At 45.4% G+C, this 18,725-nt stretch overlaps 1 protein-coding gene across 1 annotated transcript in view; it reads left to right on the top strand.

The window, feature by feature from the left end:
• The first annotated feature begins 1,699 nt into the window (after positions 1-1,699).
• Pc (pyruvate carboxylase) overlaps positions 1,700-18,725 on the top strand; it is a 93,954-nt gene continuing 76,928 nt past the window's right edge. Inside the window, exons 1-2 of the mRNA XM_052762255.1 lie at positions 1,700-1,794; positions 5,320-5,356. The gene's annotated coding sequence lies outside the window, so the exon portion shown is untranslated. The remainder of the gene's footprint in view (positions 1,795-5,319; positions 5,357-18,725) is intronic.

The raw sequence follows: 18,725 nt of genomic DNA, 5'->3' as shown, positions 1-18,725 counted from the left end.
AGCAGCCATATAAGAAGCTCATCCATAAGGGCAATATGAGACCCTGTCTGAACAACAAAGAAGTGAGCTGCTGCTCTTTGTCTTTGGGTATTGCTTTTTTGTTTGTTTTTTTTCTGAGGCAATTCTTAGGTAGCTCAGGCTGGCCTAAAACTCCTGATCAGCTGAGTGTGGTGGTACACGCCCTTAATCCCAGCACTCAAGAGGCAGAGGCAAGTGAATCTTGGAATCCCAGGCCAGCCTAATCTATATAGTGAGTTCCAGGTCAGGCAAGGTTACATAGGAAGAGCTTGTTGTCTCAGACAAGCAACAAACAAAAAAACCCAAACCCAAACTTCCTGATCCTCCTGCCTTGGAATGGCCAAGTGCTGGGATTAGAGTTCTGTATCATTATGCTTGGCTTTTTGGTCATTGTTATCAGGAATATGAAGACTTTGATGCAATAGTTGAGACTGGCTTTTGCCCACCACTTTCTCTAGCATAACACCAAGTACAGTGCTTAAAGCACCAAGTAAGTGCTTAAAAGGAATATGGGAATCGGAAAATTGTAATTTACGTCCATATTCTCCCACTAAATAGCTGCATTGGATCCATTCAGGGTAGGGATTCTGCAAGACAGATGAAAGGGGGACCGAGAGGTTGGAGGGTTTTGTTTGTTTGTTTTGGAGAGGACATATTGCAGAGGCCGACCTCGAACTCGAAATCTTCTTGCCTCAGTCTTCTAAGTGCTGGTATTACATACCTGTGCCAGTTTGCGCAGCAGCCCAGTGGCAAGCTCTACACAGCAGAATCAGAGTCAATAAGCAATTACTGTTTAACACGATGTTCTCATAATTCTTGATTGTCCTGTCAGGAAGTGGTTTATTTTTCTCTTCTTGGCCTTGAATGATGATGGACTATAGATTGTGTTTACTGTCTGGTCTCCTGTCATTGGAAGGCAGGACTTTTGCTTTGGTGACTTGTCACTCCTGGTTTGGCACAGAGCCCAAATTATGAAGCTTTCCTTTCGTTAGCTAACCGAACCTTCTAGAAAGTTAACCTTTAAGATTCTGAGCCGCCCGGCTTTACAGATTAGGGAACGGAGCTCAGAGACGTGAAGCTGCTGCTCCAAGGTCACATAGAGGCGCGCTCCTGACCACCAACCCCACTCACGCAGCTACTAAAGGATGCAGACACGCAACCGCGAGTGGTACCGGCGCTTTCTCCTTCCTCATGCCCTTCGCTAACGCTTTCCTGCGACCTCCTCTCTATCCGCTAACGTCTACCTGCGTCTGGCAGCGCTGCCCCAATCCCCGTGCATCTGTTATGATTGCGGTTTCAAGAGACACGTGCTACCCCAGTGAATGAATCGCACGTCCCCACCCCCGCCACAGCCAATCAGGATGAGCCGAAGCCGGACCACTTCCGCCTATTGCGGGCTCAGGCCACGCCAGACGGCCCACGTGAGGCTTACGAGAAAAGGGTGTAGGCGGTGGCGCGTAGGGGGTGGGCTCTCCACGCCTCTTCGCCAATCAGCAGGTCCTCCTGAGACGCGAGGGGCGGGGCCGATGTGAGGCGCCAACGCTTAAACCAGAGGGGTAGGAGGGTGCGGGGAGGAGTCCTGAAAGGGGGAGCGGTGAATGATAGACCCGTTCATCCAATCCTAGGAGGGGTTGGGCTGCATCAACCAATAGGAAGTCTGATGGGCGGGGCCGGCGCTGCAGCAAGTTCGGTTGCGCGGAGACCGCAGCTGTTCCCTGTCAGTGGAGGCAGAGGCCGTCAGAGGCGGCAGCCACGGTTTGCGGCGGTGGGGCGGAGGTGAGTGTCCGCGGCGCTCCGCACCTTCCTCTTCCTGCTGCAGGTCGCTGTGGGTGGGAATGCGCCGGCGCCGGCGCCGAGGACGCTTATGTAAGGGTAGCGCGCGCCAAGGCGGCGCGGGCTCCGCAAGTGACTGCTGGAGGAGACTGCTGCGGGCTGTGCACGGCGCGGCGCGACACGACGTGCTCAGTCCCTCCCCCTCCCCAGGCACCGGGTCGGCACGGACCCGCCCCCCTCCCTTGTTCGGGGTGCCCGGGAGCCCGCAGCTGCTGGAGCATCCTTCAGGCGCAGGCGACTCGTCCCGCCCCCCCTGGTGGCTCGCATTGGCCCTAGTCCTGCTCTCACGGGCCCATTTTCCAGATAGAGAAACTGACGGTCCAAGCCCTAAAGTGCTTCGCGCCAGCTTCCTGAGGGCTCGAACTCCAGTCTGTCAGAATGGGGCGCCCTAGTTGTTCCCGGTAATACTAGATGTGTGAAACCCGTGCAGGGAACGTCAGAGAGACTTTTCCTTGTTCCAGATGTCTGTACCACGTCTCCCAGGGAAGCTCCTGAGAGCCCCTGGGTTTCAACTTTGGTTCGGGTGTGGAAGAAATTCTGAGGCTCCCAAGATGAAGTGAGGTGTGCCTGGGTACAGCCCGTTATTTCTATAGCTTATAAGAGTTTATGAAGTGCGTTTGGGGGAGTGCCCTTTTGGGCACGAAAACCCTGGCTTTGAGGACTTGCGCTCCAGGTTCCTTCCACAGTGACTTGCCCTGTGCGCTGTGAACGAGTTGTTTTACCTTTGCAGGGCTCTTTCCTCATCTCACAAACTTAAGAATCAAGCAAGATCTCTAGGTCTCTGGCAGCTTTGAAATTCTTAAAAACCTGAAGGTCTCTTAATTTTAAGAAAAAGGTCGGCCAAGGCTAATTACTACCATTCTCTGAGAAAACTGAGGCTCAAAGAGCCAACTAGCTGGCCGGTGGTGGCTCACATCTTTAATCCCAGCACTTGGGAGGTAGAGGTAGGCGAATCGCTGGGTTTGAGTCCAGCTTGGTCTACAGAGTTCGTTCCAGAACAGCCAGGACTGTACAGAAACCCTGACTCAAAAAAACAAAAACAAACTAGATACTTACTCCCCGGATCTTTGCCATGAGCCTTCCCAGTTGCTCCCTCACCCACTGCCTCCAGCAGGCCTGGCTAGCCTGCATGTCACCCTTTCCCTGTATATGATGCAAATGCTCATGCTGGGGGTGGGCATGCTGAGTCTTCTACCAACTTGCAGCTAAAGCTTGTTGCTTGTTTATTGTGCTTCATTGTTAATTCTCAACCTCTTTTTCTTTTTTATTTTTGGTTTTTCGAGACAGGGTTTCTCTGTGTAGTTTGGTGCCTGTCCTGGATCTCGCTCTGTAGACCAGGCTGGCCTAGAACTCACAGAGCTCCGCCTGGCTCTGCCTTCCAGTGCTGGGATTAAAGGCGTGAGCCACCACCGCTGCCCGGCTCTCAACCTCTTCTTTTTGGGAGATAGGATCTTGAAATGTAGCCAAGGCTAACTTTGAACTCATGATTCTCCTGCCTGTTCCTACCAAGTGCTGGGGTTAAAATCCACATGCCAGCAGTTACATCCCTAGGTCTTTAATTTTTTTTTTATAATTAAAACATTTTTTTGAGACAGGGTTTCTTTATGTAGCCCTGCTGTCCTGGAACTCACTCTGTAGAGCAGGGCAGCCTCGGATTTACAGAGATCTGCCTGCCTCTGCCTCCCCAGTGCTGGGATTAAAGGTGTTCCACACTCAGTCCCAGTGGATACTTTTACAAACCACTCTTGCAACTAAGGTTCTGGGAACATTGTGGAAGAGGAGGTGGAAAGATTGTAAGTGCTGGAGGCAGGAAGTTTGCTGTGAGATTGTGTTTCCTAGTAATTAATGTCAGAAGCTACACCATAAAATCTCAGCAACAAGCTGGGCAGTGGTTGTGCACACCTTTAAGCCCAGCATTTGGGAGGCAGAGGTAGGCGGATCTCTGAGTTTGAGGCCAGCCTGGTCTACAAAGTGATTTCCAGGACAGCCAGGGCTACACAGAGAAACACTGTCATGAGATTAAAAAAAAAAAGCCAACATGTGTGTATTTGTGTGTACATGTATGTGTTGGTGTGTGTGTTGCCGCTCTGTGATAGGGACTTTGCATACAGAGAGGTGACACAATTCATTCAGTCATACAAATAGGAATGGCATGGCTGGTACTAGCCCTGGACTCAGGTCCTGCTGGCTGCCTCTCATGTTTCATCCCACTTTTGCCTTCTAAAATTGGTCTGTAACAGCTTATTGGCACTTTTTGGGCAGAGCCTGTGCCTTTTGGCATGGATCTCTATGCAAGGCAGTACTCAGTAAATGTTCTATTGAATTAAATGCCGCAAAGATTCTATTTCATCTTGACATAATCTATCATGGCAACTGGTTCTGTGGACAAGTGAGATTCCTGGTCTGTGGCTCCTATTTTGCTGTTTATTGACCAGTAGCTTGAGCTGCCCACAAGTGAGTGGACTTTGGAAAAGTACTCTACAGAGTCTCCAAAGTGGCTACATACTCCCTGCACATTCCTGGGGTGGGGGCTCTTAAACAGTGGGGTGTGCTCTTAGGTATGGCAAGGAGGGGCCTCAGCAAGAGAGGATTAGAGGAAAGTTGGGGGTGGTGGAAATAGAAGATGCATGGCAGGTCACGTAGGCCTGTGCTTCATTAGTGTCAAGTTGCACAGTGAGATAGGCCAGCATCAGAGAACCAGGAGCACAGGTAGCTCGAGGATTAGACACAGCTGCCTGGAGAAAGTGCATCTGGAGCTGGAGGGAGGAGGGAGGAAAGAGAAAGCACTCTGGAGGAAACAGAGTTTTTGTTCTTTCATAGTGGTTGCAGACGAGGGTTTTCCTTAAATGCTTATTGCATGTTCCTTGTCAGAGCACAGAGCATGCCTTTTTCCTCTTTTAGTGTTGGGGATTGGGCCTTGGGTCCCATACATACTAGGCAAGTGCTATACCACTGAACTTCTTCCTGGTTTTGTTTATATTTTACGTGTTATGGACGTTTTGCCTGCATGTATATGTATGTATATGTACCATGTGAGTGCTTAGTGCCCATGTAGTGCAGAGGTGTCATATCCCCAGGAAATGGAGTTACAGAAGGTTGTGAGCTGTCATGTGCCTGTGGGAACGGAACCTGGGCCTTCTGCAAGAACAAGTGTCTTACCACTGAGCCATGTTTCCAGATAGGGGCTTTGAATCTGATTCTTCTGCCTCTGTACAGGCCTATGTGCAACTCTGGTCTGAGGCAGAAAAATCACAGGTTCAAAGCCCCTGTCTTTCTCATCAGTTATTGATATTGCCCCACATTTTATAGACGATTGGGTGACAGAGTAGCAAGATGTGGGGTGCAGGTAGCAAGGTGGCCCTTATAGAACAAGCAGTTCCATGGGCTCCCAGTGTTCCTGACATTCCTAGGTTTTCTGGGGAGTGTCTGGAGAAATGAGGATAATATTTTTTTTTTCCTCTTCTTCAGCTAGCATCTGCCGCCTGGAGAGCTGACAACACCAAGGGTGAGTTCTGAGCCTGAGCCCAGGCCATCATCCCGTTGCATGGGGGTTCTTAAGACTCCGAAGTCCTAGTACACACTAGTCTTTCAAGTTCAGTAGGTACAAAAGGCCACACTCTTGGCTTTTGGAAGATCTCCACTGCATCTTGATCTTTGAATGTGTTTCTGGGTTTTCACAGGAAGGTGACATCTGGTTCCCTGCAGGCTCCAGTTGGCAGCTGGCCAGGTGCAGCAGGAGGCCCTTTTTTCTGGAAGGGTGTGGCTTGGGAAGCTGGGCTGGGGATGGTGGCACTGACCTACAGGAAGCATTCCTTCTGTGCAGCCCTAGAGAAGACCCCATACTCAGTCCGACAGGCATCTTGGTGGTGGCACTCAGCTGTTGAGAGCACTGGCTGCCCACTGAACCTGGAGATGTGTGCAGCTGACCACGGGAGAGGTGGCTAGTTGTAAAAACACTTGGCCCACTTCTGACGCCTAGCAGTCACAAGGACAGGGATAAAGGCGCAGAACTGTCCCTTTTTCTCCCCACCTAGTATTCAGCAGCATTTAGCACTGTCCTCTATAACCTGACACTCTTTCTCTGCATAGCTCTGGCTGTTCTGGAACTGGCTCTGTAGAGCACATTGGCCCAAACTCAGATATCTGCCTGCCTCTGCCTCCCAAGTAAAGGCATGGACCACCATACCTAGCAGACCTGACACTCTTAAAGTGTCTACCTTGGGGCTTTCTCTAGGTTATGGGTTCTTCCTGAATTTTAAGGCACTTGGTTGGGCCACACATCCTTCTCCAGTCCAGTCTCCTCTGATTTGTAAGAAGATACTCTTTCCCTCCCTCTGAAGGCAGGTGTGCTGCTCTCCCCGTTTTATAGCTAGGGACCCTGGGGACCTCGGTGCTTAACTTTCTCCAGTGCTCATGTTTATTGTGGGGTAGAGATTCTTTTGGACAGAGATTTTTCTTGGTTTTCTACTCATTGTACAAAGAATTTTCTGAGGGTGTTCTCTCTTCTCGACCCATGAGTGGCCTCTCAGATTTTGTGTGTATGGGTGTTTTGTCTGTGCACTACATGCATGCAGTATCTGAGGAGACCAGAAGGTACCATATCCCTCTGGTTGTGTGTCGGTGCTGGGATCCAAACCAGAGTCCTCTGGAAGAGCAGCCAGTGCTCTTAGCTGTTGAGCCGACTCTGCAGCCTAGAACTGATCGCTTTTGAGATCTTCCACATTTCTCTTGTCCTGCACCTTGGGTCAGTAGTGGGTGTTTTCAACTCTGCCACAGAGTCTCCTTAGAAAGTCCATGGAGAAAAGGCAGACAGACGGGTACCTATTGGAAACGGTCTGTTCTGTGGATCTGTGACACTCTCTACCATGTTTTCCATTCCATCCTCTTCTCTTTCTGCTTCTGTACACTAATTTTTTTTTTCCTCCCAGAGACAGGCTTCACTGTGTTTTGTAGCCCTTACTGTCCTGGAACTCACTTTGTAGACCATGTTGGCCTTGAACTCACAGAGATCCACCTGCCTCTGCCTCCTGAGTGCTGGGATTTAAGTTCTGCAGTGGGCTACCTCCACCACCCAGCTACTAATTCTTAGTTTGGGGCCTGGTATGTAAGAAAATGAAGCCCAGAGAAGGTTCATGAGCCAAATCCAGGATGCTGATCCTGTGTTTGTTGTTTTTTTTCTCCTCGTTTGTTTTTAAGGCTGTCATCTTTTATGGATGATAAATCCATCGCAAATCCATCAGTTAGAACAGAAAATTAGTCACCAAGAAAGGGCTACTCCCAGGTCGTTTGGTTTGTCAAAGCATGTTCTGCTCATCAGTTCCCAGGGCCCTGCTACTTCCCCAGAGCTTTCCTTAGTTACTGTAACCAAGACTCTGTCATCTTAGCTGGGGCCTTCCTGCTCTGCAGCTTTCTCCTGGGGATCTCAGAGGGAGGTGGGTGTGGGCTGTTGTGATTAAATATCCAACCAGAAGGCAAAACCCAAGTCTTCCAACCCACCTCAGCCTGCAGCTTGCTTGTTACTCCTGGTCTTAATTTGCCACCAGGGCTGGGGGCCAGGCCTGAGGTATGGCAAGGCTGCTGAGATACATTGCTCCAGCTGTGAGTGTGCTGTGGCCAGACTCCTGGCAGCTCCTCTCCTGACCGACATGCAACATGACATCTCAGGCTGAGGCTTCAGGGAAAATTCCACAAGCCTGCTGTGCTGAGTCATGCTTAAGTCTCCTTTCTCCTGTCTCCCTGGTCAGCCCAGGGTCTGTACCACCTGCAGTGACTAAGAGGATCAGGCTGTCACTTCTATCTCTGCACTTGCTTTACACTTCCGAGTGTTTTTCCCACCAATGTGCTATCCATCGATAAGAAATTTGTTAATAATAAAGTAAATATACTATTTATTTTGAGAGACAGTCCTTTCATGCATAAGAGAACAGATTCCGAAAGCCTCAGTGTCTCGGTGAGCTTTGTGAGGTGACAGGTGACAGGTGAGTGGCATGTTAGGGTATGGCACCTACAATCTCACCCAATCTGACCCATGGAGCTTTGAGTAATGCCAAATACCATTCACAGTGACTTTGGTTGAAAAGTTTTTGTTTTTTTTTTTCTTTTGAGACAAGGTCTTGCTGTGTAGCCTTGGCTGGCCTCGAACTCCCAGAGATCCATCCTCCTGCCTTCTGCGTGCCGGAATTAAAGGGATTAAAGTTTGAGTTTTGATTTGTTAAAATTGAAAATTTAAAAACCTAGTTCTTCCTTTTAAGGACTTTTAAGTTTAATTCTTTAAGTGTAGTTCTGAAACTTTCCATTCTAGTTATGAGTTTAGAAAAACTTAACAATCACTTTGAAGGGCCCTTTGATTAATGCTGGTTTCCTTTGAATAATTCATTAAACTTACTTGAAATTCTTTAATTGAATTTATAAATTACAGTCACCTTCCCTTAATTATTTTATTATTTCTTCCAATTGCCTGATTAAAAACCCTTAATATTTTAATTACTCCTATAAATCTAATAAATTAAGCCAAATCTTAAATTTTCTTAAGCATATTCCTGTTAGGCTTTATTTAATTATTTTTTAGGTTTTAGGTTTTCTTTTTTTTCTTTTTTTTTTTTTTTTGGAGACAGTATTTTACTCTGTAGCCCAAGCCAGCCTTGATTTGTAGTAATCCCATCTCAGCCTCAGGAGTGTTGGAATTTACAGGCATCAACTCCTATTGCCAACCCCATCCTGGTTTAAGATTTATTTTGCTGGGTGTTGGTGGCTCACACCTTTAATCCCAGCACTTGGGAGGCAGAGGCAGATGGTCTGTGAGTTCGAGGCCAGCCTGGTCTACAGAGTGAGTTCCAGGACGGCACCAAAGCTACACAGAGAAACATTGTCTGGGGGGGAAAAAAAAGAAGAGAAAAAGAAAAAAAGAAATTGTGTGTGTGTGTGTGTGTGTGTGTGTGTGTGTGCGTGTGTGCGTGCGTGCGTGCGTGCGCGTGCTTGTACAGGTACACACAGAGTCAGATCATGCTGGGGCTGGATTTACAGGTGGTTGTGAGCTACTCGACATGGTGCTGGGAACCAAACTTGGGTCTTCTGGAAGAGCAATGTTCTTAACCATTGGAATCTCTCTCTGACTCCTCCACCCCCAAGTAACCACAAAACTGCTTTCTGTTCCTGGAGATTGGTTTGCATATTTCTGGAATTTTCCATAGGTAGACTGTTGCAGGAGTTGTGTGTGCCCATGTGTGTGTGCGTGCTGGTCAAGCACTCTACAAACTGAGCTACATCTTCATACATCTGTTCAAGTCTTTTTTTATGAGCATGTATTTCTTTGCCTAGGAGTGGAGTGGTTAGATCACAGGTAGCTGTTAAAGCCTTCCAAAGTGCTTACTCTATATTCCCATCAGTAAGAGAGTTCCAGTCACTTTCCACCTTCCCCAGCATTGGAAATCACCGATGTTTTCTATTTTCGCCATTTAAAATGTACATTATGGTAGCTCATTATGGTTTCAATTTACAGTTCCCTAATGACTATCATAATGTGGAACATTTTGTTTGCCATGTGGTCTTCCTTTTTTTTTTTTTTCTCTTGAGACAAGGTTTCTCTGTGTAACCCTGGCTGTCCTAGAACTCTCTTTGTAGTCCAGGCTGGCCTCAAACTCACAGAGATCCACCTGCCTTTGCCTCCCATCTTTGTCTTTTTTAAGACAGTGTCTCACAGTATAGTTCAGGCTATGTATCCCAGACTGGCTTTGAACTTGTGATCCTCCTGCCTTTGCCTCCCAAGTGCTAGAATAATGACCATGTTCTACCATGCCTGTTTAAAATTCCTTAAAACACATGAAGTACCAGCTAATGCACAGATGTAGGGGAGATGTTGGGGATGGACTCCAGGGCCTTGTGCATGCTGGGCATGTGCTCTACCACTGAGATACACCCCAAACCCAACACACAGAGATTCCTTTCTTCCTTCCTTCCTTTCTTTCTTTTTTATTTTTGGTTTTTTGAGATGGTTTCTCTGTGTAGCCTTGGCTGGCCTGGAACTTGCTCTGTGGATTAAATTGGCCTGAACTCAGATCCACCTGCTTTTGCTTCCCAAGTGCTGGGATTAAGGCATGTGCCACCACCGCCCAAGCAAGATTACTTAACACAAAATTAGTAATACCATGGCTTTAACTTTTTCAGCACATATGTACTTAATCCTAAATCTTTCCAGAATCTAGACGCTCCCTAAATAAGGAAACAATTCTGAGATGCACGTTACTTTCCTAAGCAACTTTTAGTACTTCCTCTGCAACTGCATATTTTCCTCATAATTCAAGGACCCCTGGCCCAGATGAAATTAGGTCTTAGATTTTGAATCTGGCTGCTAAGCAGATCTATGATTCATTGCCATTTTGACTCAAATAGGGTGGTCTTAAAGCCCTGGTGCCCTGGATAGAAACACTATTGCTTAATTTCCTCTCCAGTTCTCTACCAGATGCTACCCTTGTGCTGGATTTGATTCATCTACTTATGGTTTCACGTCCTACAAAATAGGTAGAACTTGAATACAAAGTAAGTAGAACTTGGATTCTGCGTAGCTGTCAGGAGTTTGTCTGACCAGTTGCAAAATTCATGCCAGTGACTAGAATTTGGGTCTCGGTCTTTTAAGTCTAGACCTGGCATTCCCCTCACTATTTCATACATATTTTCTTTTTTTCCCCAAAGAGAAAGAAAATGTGGAACTTAAGAATTCTTACCTTTTGGTCAGTCAGGCTTTGGTTACCAAGAAGTCTTGGCAACTGGAATCTGGGTTGCCTTCAGTTCCTCTATCTGTAGTGGGGATGACTTGTCTTTCCCAGACCTCCCAGTGGAGCTTTACCAGCCTGTTGGAAGGGGCTAGTGCCATCACATTCTCTTTAGAGATTGGAGCTGAGATGATAAGCAGATGTAGGATTCTTGTCTTGGTTCTTGAGTTGGTCTCAGGAAATTTTCGGGAGTGGAGGGTGGACCTGCCTGAGAATTATTTCTGCAGCTGTATCTCTCTCAATGTCTGTGCTTTTTGACTTCATGTGGATAAGTATGGAGGTCTACAGAGTTCTCAAGAAAAAGACCTTTGAGTTGGGGAGAAATTGGTAGGATTGCATTATAGATTTCTCAGCAGGATTCCTCCACCATAATTTCAGTATTTTTTGTAAAGAAATGTTTATGTGTGGTTATTTTGCCTGCCTATGCATGTCTGTGTACCACTTGTTTGCCTGATGCCTGAGGGGCTTTCAACTTTCTGACTTTCTTGGGTGCCAGCCATGCACATACATACACATAAAATAAACCTAAAAAAAAAAACATTGTCAGGTGACATTTAGCCTATTTCTTTCTAAGAGTTTTGTGGTTTTAGGCCTTGCATTTAGGTCATGGATCCATTTGAATTAATTTTCTAGCCAGGGTTTTGTTTTTGACTGTTTGAGTTATCTGTGGTTAACCTGTTTCCAAAAAAACATTAAATGTGCCGGGCTGTGGTGGCGCACGCCTTTAATCCCAGCACTCGGGAGGCAGAGCCAGGTGGATCTCTGAGTTCGAGGCCAGTCTGGTCTACAGAGTGAGTTCCAGGACAGCCAAGGCTACACAGAGAAACCCTGTCTCGAAAAACCAAAACAACAACAAAAAACATTAAATGTAGAATTCCACAAATAATTTGTTACAAATTACCCACTGTCTAAGTAGCCTGATAAAGTCTCTTGGGTGTCTTGCTTCTCACTGCCTAGGACACAAATTACCCCTTTGCTCCGTAAACCCATACTTTAGGAAACCATACTCTAGGAAACCCACCTGTCAGCTACTTCATGGCCATCTTGGTCTTCAGCTCAACTGTGCTGGAATGTACAGAGCTTGAGCAAGTGACCCTGACCCTTGTGTAGAAGCCTAAGATTATGCCACAATGCCTGTCTATTTTGTCTAAAACAGCTGTCTATTTTGCTTCATCTCATGTAGATTTCACGTTGTGTGATCTCACATCAGCACAAGAAAAGTGAGACCAAGCCAGGTGTGAAGTCATGCATTGCCACCACCATCCTGGTGATAGTTCACACATTTTTAATCCCAGCTCTTGGGAGGCAAAGGCCAGCCCTCTACATAGTTTCTGCCTAGCCAGAGTTACCCTAGCTCAAAAACAAAAACAACCGCACACCAGGACCTGGAGAGATGGCTCAGCAGGTAACAGTACTTGATGCTCTTGCAAAGGACCCTGCTTTGGCTCTATGCAACCATATGGCCACTAAGAATGTCTGTAACTCTTGTTTCGGAGGATCTGAAGCCCTTTTCTGGCCTCTGCAAGAACTGTGCACACAATTGCACAAAAATACATGCAAAATACCCATAGACAGAAAAAGCAAAACAAAAAAAAAAAACCTGTAAAACCAAACAAAAAAGATGAGCACAGTATAAGTTATGAGAGATTATTATTTTCACAGCAGTGTATTATTCTAACTTCTATTTTACTAATCATTACTGTTAATCTTTTATAATGCCTAACCTAAAAATTAAACCTATTATACTAGATCTCTGTGTATAGGAAAAAACAGTTCACGTGGGGTTCAGTACTGTCAGAAGTTTCAGTTATGTACTGGGCATCTTGGAATGTATCTCCATGGACAAGGAGGAACTAAATGGTGTTAGGGCCCAACTCCTGCGGGGATTTTAAACATAGTCTTTCCTTACCTATGATTCTGTGTTCCTCCTTTAAGTAATGTAGGGATACTATGATAAAAAAAAAAAAATGTATGCGTGAAAGTGTGGGGAGGGACCAGGCATAGTGGTGTATGTCTTTAATCTCAGGACTTGAGAGGCAGAGGCATAGGCATGTGTCTTTCTGAGTTTGAAACTAGCCTGCTCCGTTGTGAGTTCCAGACTAGACAGAGCTACCTAGTAAAACTCTGTCTTCCCAAAACAACAGCAACAACAAAATTGTGTGTGAGGAGGGGGTGGCTTGAGAAATGGCCCAGTGGTTAAGAGCATTGGCTGCTCTTGAGAGACTTGCCCACAGTGGGTGGCTCACAACTGCCTGTAATGCTAGTTCTAAAGAATCTCATGTCCTCTTCTGGCTTCCTCAGGCACTGCACACATATACAACTACATTTTAAGTGTGTGAGAATATAGTTGGCCTTCCATATTTTGGGTCCCACATCTGTAGATTCAGACAGGTTCTTTTCTTTGGCATTCTTCTCTAAGCAATATAGTACAGTAGCTGTTTTCATGGCACTGACGTTGCCACAGGCATTATAAGTAATCTAGACATGAAGGAAGGCTACAAGAGGGTGTGTGGGGGTTACATGCACATATGCCATTTTATGTAAGGGACTTAAACCTTTGAAGACTTTGACATCCAAGGTGGGACCTGGAGTGAATTCCTCCTCAAATACCTAGGGGTAACACTCACTAAGTGACAGATTTTCTTCTTAATGAGAGAGGGATGTGCTATATCATAAGACAGGACATTAAAATAGAAGAGGTACAGAGATTAAAACTTAAAAAATATAAAACAGCAGTCTAATTTGAAAAGTGCAGTCTGAAGTGTAGTCGATCAAATGACGGTTCTTACAGCAGAAATTGGGAAGTCACCAAAATGTCCACCAGAAGAAAGATGGTTGTTCTGTATGCAGTCTGTTTGGAGTCATGTGATGTTGCCTTTAAAAATAGCTCCTGTATCCTAATCAAACTGTCACTCCAGTTTTATTACCACAGAACAAGACCTATGAAACTTTCACATAAAATAGGCTGTAAAGCAAAATCTACACTGTATCTAGTTTGGTTATATTATAATGCTGCACCGAATGTTTTTCTGGACAGTGGAATTATAACTTCGCACTTTCAAGTCTTCTCTTTCTAGTGTGCTTTAATTTAGTTTTGGTTTTGAGGTGGTGGGGATTGAACACAGGACCTTGTGCGTCCTAAGCAGACTAACTAAGCAAGCATGCCACTACTGAGCTGTACCGCAGCCCATTTTAATTTTTAAATAATCAACTCAAAGTATTTTTATTTTTAAATAGAGAATATTCCTTCCTTTCTCTTTTTTAAATATACTCTTTTTATGATTTATTTTTATTTGATGTGCATTGGTGTTTTGCCTGCATTTATGTCTGCATGAAGGTGTCAAATCACTGAGCTGGATTACAGACAGTTGAGAGCTGCCATGTGGGTGTTGGGAATTGAACCCTGGTCCTCTGGAAGAGCAGCCAGTGCTCTTAACTGCTGAGCCATCTCTCCAGCCTCCCTGCCCCCTCTCTCTCTCACTCTTACTGACAGAGTTTCTCTACATAGTGCTGGCTGTCCTAGAACTATGTAGACCAGGCTGACCTCGAACCCACAGAGATCCACCTGCCTCAGCCTTCCAAGTGCTGAGATTAAAGATGTATACTACTATGCCAGGCTGAGAAAATTACTACTTTGGAGTTTAAGATTGAGTACAAAGTACTTTCAAGTTTGGCTTTTTTTTTTTTATCTGTTTTCTCTAAAAGTTTGTTCTGGAGACAACTCCCCTTCTTTTTTGTTTGTTTAGCAAGACAGGGTCTCTCTGTAACTCTGGTTGTCCTGGCACTTTCTCTGTAGACCAGGCTAGCCTCACAGAGATCCACCTGCCTCTGTCTCCTGAGTTCTGGGATTAAAGGCGTGTACCGTTATGCCCTGCAGAAAAACCATTTTTCTAAATGCCACATAAGGTTCTCCAAGGAGTGGCAGAGTAAGAATGGTGAATTTGGTAAAATCTTTCCATTTAGAAACTCTGGAAATTAACCAGAAGTGTACAACAATTGAGACATATTTATCCAAGGAAAATTACTGAAACATTTATTCATGTTTTCAACGAAAAATTATGAGACATACACAAAAGAAAGAACCCATCAGAAGAAAGTGTCCCCAAGAAAGCCCAGGTATGTCGGGCAGTGATGGGGCACACCTTTAATCCCAGCACTCGGAAGGCAGAGCCAGGCAGATCTCTGAGTTTGAGGCCAGCCTGGTCTACAGAGTGAGTTCCAGGACAGGCGCCAAAACTACACAGAGAAACCCTGTCTTGACAAAGAAAAAAAAAAAAAAAGAAAGAAAGAAAGCCTAGGTAGTAGATTTTATAGACCAGTAGTTCTCAACTTTCCTAATACTGTGACCCCTTAATACAGTTCCTCACATTGTGGTAACCCCCCAACCATAAAATTATTTCTTTGCTACTTCATAACTGTAATTTTGCTACTGTTATGAATCATAATGTAAATAGCTGATATGTGGGATATCTGATGTGTGACCCCTAAAGGGGTTGTGGCCCACAGGTTGAGGATCGCTGTCTAGACAAAGGCTTAAAATGCTCCATTTTAAATAAATCTAAAGAACTAAAGGAAAATATGAAAACAAAAACAAAACAACCTTCTTTGAAGAGAGATTATCAGCATATGTTAGACTGGACAAAAGAGAACCACATCGGTGCTCTGGAGCGGAAACTACCACTAAACGGGATCCACAGCAGAGCAGGAAGATGCGAGAATCAGCGAACCCAAGCACAGGCCGATGGAGGATCAGGAAGAAAGAAGACCGGAGGGAAAGGAGCAAGATCTCAGGCAGGCAGAACACCGTCAGGTCAAGAGGAATTCTAGAAAGAAAAGACATGGTCAGACTATTGAAGAAATAATAGTCAAACTTCCCAAAGTTGATGAAGAATGATCTGCACATCTAAGTGACTCAGTGGACTACAGCTAGGGTCGACTCAAGAGCTCCACCCAGGCGTACCCGAGTCAACCGTGAGGAAAGTGCTAACTCAGCATGCTCAAAGGGCCACCAGTAAGTTCAAAGCTCATTTCTTCCCAGAAGCCCGAGGGGCTGAAGGTAAATGTAAGTGCCTTATGAGGAAAAACCTTCAGCTATGATTATTTCATTACTTGAGTTGTAGATGGCCTGGACCTCCCATCTTTAGTAATGGTTTGTTAGTTAGCATTCTAATTAACAGGTTAAACTCCTTACATTTTTTGTGGTGCTGAGACTTGAACCTCAAGACCTTGTGTATGCCAGGCAAGCTTTCTAGCACTGAGGTGCATCCCTAGCCTTTATTTTTTATTTTTATATTTATTAATTGGTTGGATTTTTTGAGACAGGGTTTCTCTGTGTAATAACCCTAGCTGTCCTGAAACTCACTGTGTAGATCAGGCTGGCCTTAAACTCAGAGATCCACCTGCCTCTGCCTGGTATTAAATGTGTGTGCCACCACTGCCCAGCTAGCATTCATTCTTTTTTTTTGTTTTTGTTTTTTTGAGACAGGATTTCTCTGTGTAGTGCCTTTCCTGGAACTCACTCTGTCACCCAGGCTGGCCTCAAACTCACAGAGATCCACTTGCCTCTGCCTCTTGAGTGCTGTAATTAAAGGCATGTGCCACCACCGCCTGGTTAGCAATTCATTCTTTACTCAAGAGGAAAAGAGACCAAATGTAAGAATTTAACAATGGCACTCCCCTGACTATCAGCCATCCAAGTTCAACCAGATATTGGGATTTGAGGTCAACCTGAGCTCCCCTAACACCCCCAATGCAGCTGGCCGTTTCAGTGTTGGTGCTAGTCTCTTTCTCTGTGTGTGATTTTATAGTTACTATTGTTACTTGGAGCAGATCTCACGAGGACTGGTGAATGCTGTAGTTTCTCTGTTGTTGATAGACCTCAGGTTCAGAGAGATTAAATGACTCAGCTTTACTAGGAAGAAGCTCTCAGGGGACAAAATAATAGTTAAAGACTCTTAATTGGTTTTCTTTTTGATTCAAGAACCAGGCAACACTTAATTCTACAAAATAAAGTAAATGTTCCAATGAGCCAGTGTTGTTTTTGTCTCTTTTTTGGGGCCCTGCCACCCAGCTCCCGAATAAATCACTCGCTTATTCTTACTTATGAATGCCTGGCCTTATTTTGGCTTAGTTTCTTGCCAGTTTTACTTAACTTAAATTATCCCATCTACCTTTTGCCTCTGGGCTTTTCCATTCTCTTCTGTAAATCTTACTCTTCCTCCGTGGTTTGCTGTGTAGCTGGGTGACTGGCCCCTGGAGTCCTCTTCCTTCTCTGGCTGCTGGATTCCTCTTTCCTCTTCCTAGATCTCTCCTTCTATATCTTCTCTCTGCCTGCCAGCCCCGCCTATCCTTTCTCCTGCCTTGCTATTGGCCAGTTCTTTATTAGGTGTTTTAGACAGGCACAGTAACACAGCTTCACAGAGTTAAACAAATGCAACATAAGCAAGAGTAACACACCTTAAACTAATATTTCTCAACAAGCCAATCTGTGGAAATTGGTTTTATAGACAGAAAAATGGCTGAAGACAGAAGAAACAAAAACCAAAGGTGAACTGGTCACTTTCAGTTTTCCTTGTGAGGTGAGGCCTTGGGACAGAACAATAGAAAAATGAATGATTGGTTACCTTTAGATCTCTGGAGGAAGGCCAAGGGAGCCTCAGTGTTATTCCTATTGAAGCTGGTCTGTTGGCAAAATTTTGCTATTAGTTCTCTAATCCCGATTGCTCTAAAGGTTGGTTCTATGGCTTAGTTTTAGTGTAATGGAACCTCAACACAAGTGATTCCATTTTGATTTTTAGTCAGTAGTCTTTGGGACCCAGTTCGGGAGCTTAGTTCAAAGCACTGGTCTCCTATTGTTTTTTGTTTTGTTTTTTGAGACAGGGTTTCTCTGTGTAGCTTTGTGCCTTTCCTGGAACTCTGTAGCCCAGGCTGGCCTCGAACTCACAGAGATCCCCTTGGCTCTGCCTCCTGAGTGCTGGGATTAAAGGTGTATGCCACCACCGCCTGGCTTCCTATCATTTTATTTAACGTATCAAAACCAAATTTCTTAGCTGGCCTCCAGTTCACCATGTAATTGAGGATGACCTTATCTCTTGATCCCCTTACCTCAGCCTCCCATTTTCTGGGAATACAGGCATGTACCACCACACTTGGTTTAGCAGTCCAGATTTGTTTGCTTGTTTGTTTTCAAGACAGGGTTTCTCTGTGTAGCCCTGGCAGTCCTGGAACTCTTTCTGTAGACCAGGCTGGCCTTGAATTTAGAAATCCACTTGCCTGTGCCTATTGAGTGCTGGGATTAAAAGCATGCACCACCATACTTGGCTCAGTCCTGATATTTTACATAGGATTCTTAAAATATGTCACGTCTTTAGGGACATTGAGGTCATCCTTATGTGATTGTTGGAAGAGAGCAAATGAACTAACTCATGTGAAGTGTTATAAAATTATGCCTTGTACTTCTGGTAAAGTCACATGGTGACTGTGTGAAAGGTTTCAGTAGGAGAAGCTACCATGGGCGTCCCCGTGGAGAGCAGACTGAGTACCAGGATCTGTGGGCTCAGGGCTATATGTGAGGAAGAGTGCTCAGGAAGAGCAGGCCCTTGAACTATTGTCACAGTGGATAAGAAGAGAGGAGGGCCCCTGGGCAGTGGCACCGTGGGGGAAGACATGCCAGCCTTGCCAACTGGGTCAGATGTTCAGGTCATCATTGGCTACAGAGAAAGTTGTACATGAACCGGCCTGGGCTACAGGAGACCCTGTCTTTAAAGACTCAAGTGTGGACCTGAAAGTGCTGGAAACCCTACAAAGGAAGAGGCTTTTCTTATGTTAATGCAAGAATACAGCTCTTACCTCAAAAAAGGATAAGAGAAAGTTTACTCTGGAGCCTAATAGGAATGAGCGACCATGGCCCAGGAACACAGATTAGGTTAGACGAAATTCTATTTTCTAAAGTGGAGCAATTTCATGAAGTTTTCATTGTAGCAGACAAAGCCATAAATTAAGACAGTTTTCGCCAGGCGATGGTGGCGCACGCCTTTAATCCCAGCACTCGGGAGGCAGAGCCAGGCGGATCTTTGTGAGTTCGAGGTCAGCCTGGGCTACAAAGTG

This window comes from Peromyscus californicus, unplaced genomic scaffold (genome assembly GCF_007827085.1).
Source record: "Peromyscus californicus insignis strain IS unplaced genomic scaffold, ASM782708v3 Scaffold_4__1_contigs__length_199733344, whole genome shotgun sequence".
NCBI classification, from domain to species: domain Eukaryota; kingdom Metazoa; phylum Chordata; class Mammalia; order Rodentia; family Cricetidae; genus Peromyscus; species Peromyscus californicus.
The sequence above is the reverse complement of the archived record's forward strand: the minus strand, read 5'-3'. Positions and strand labels throughout refer to the sequence as shown.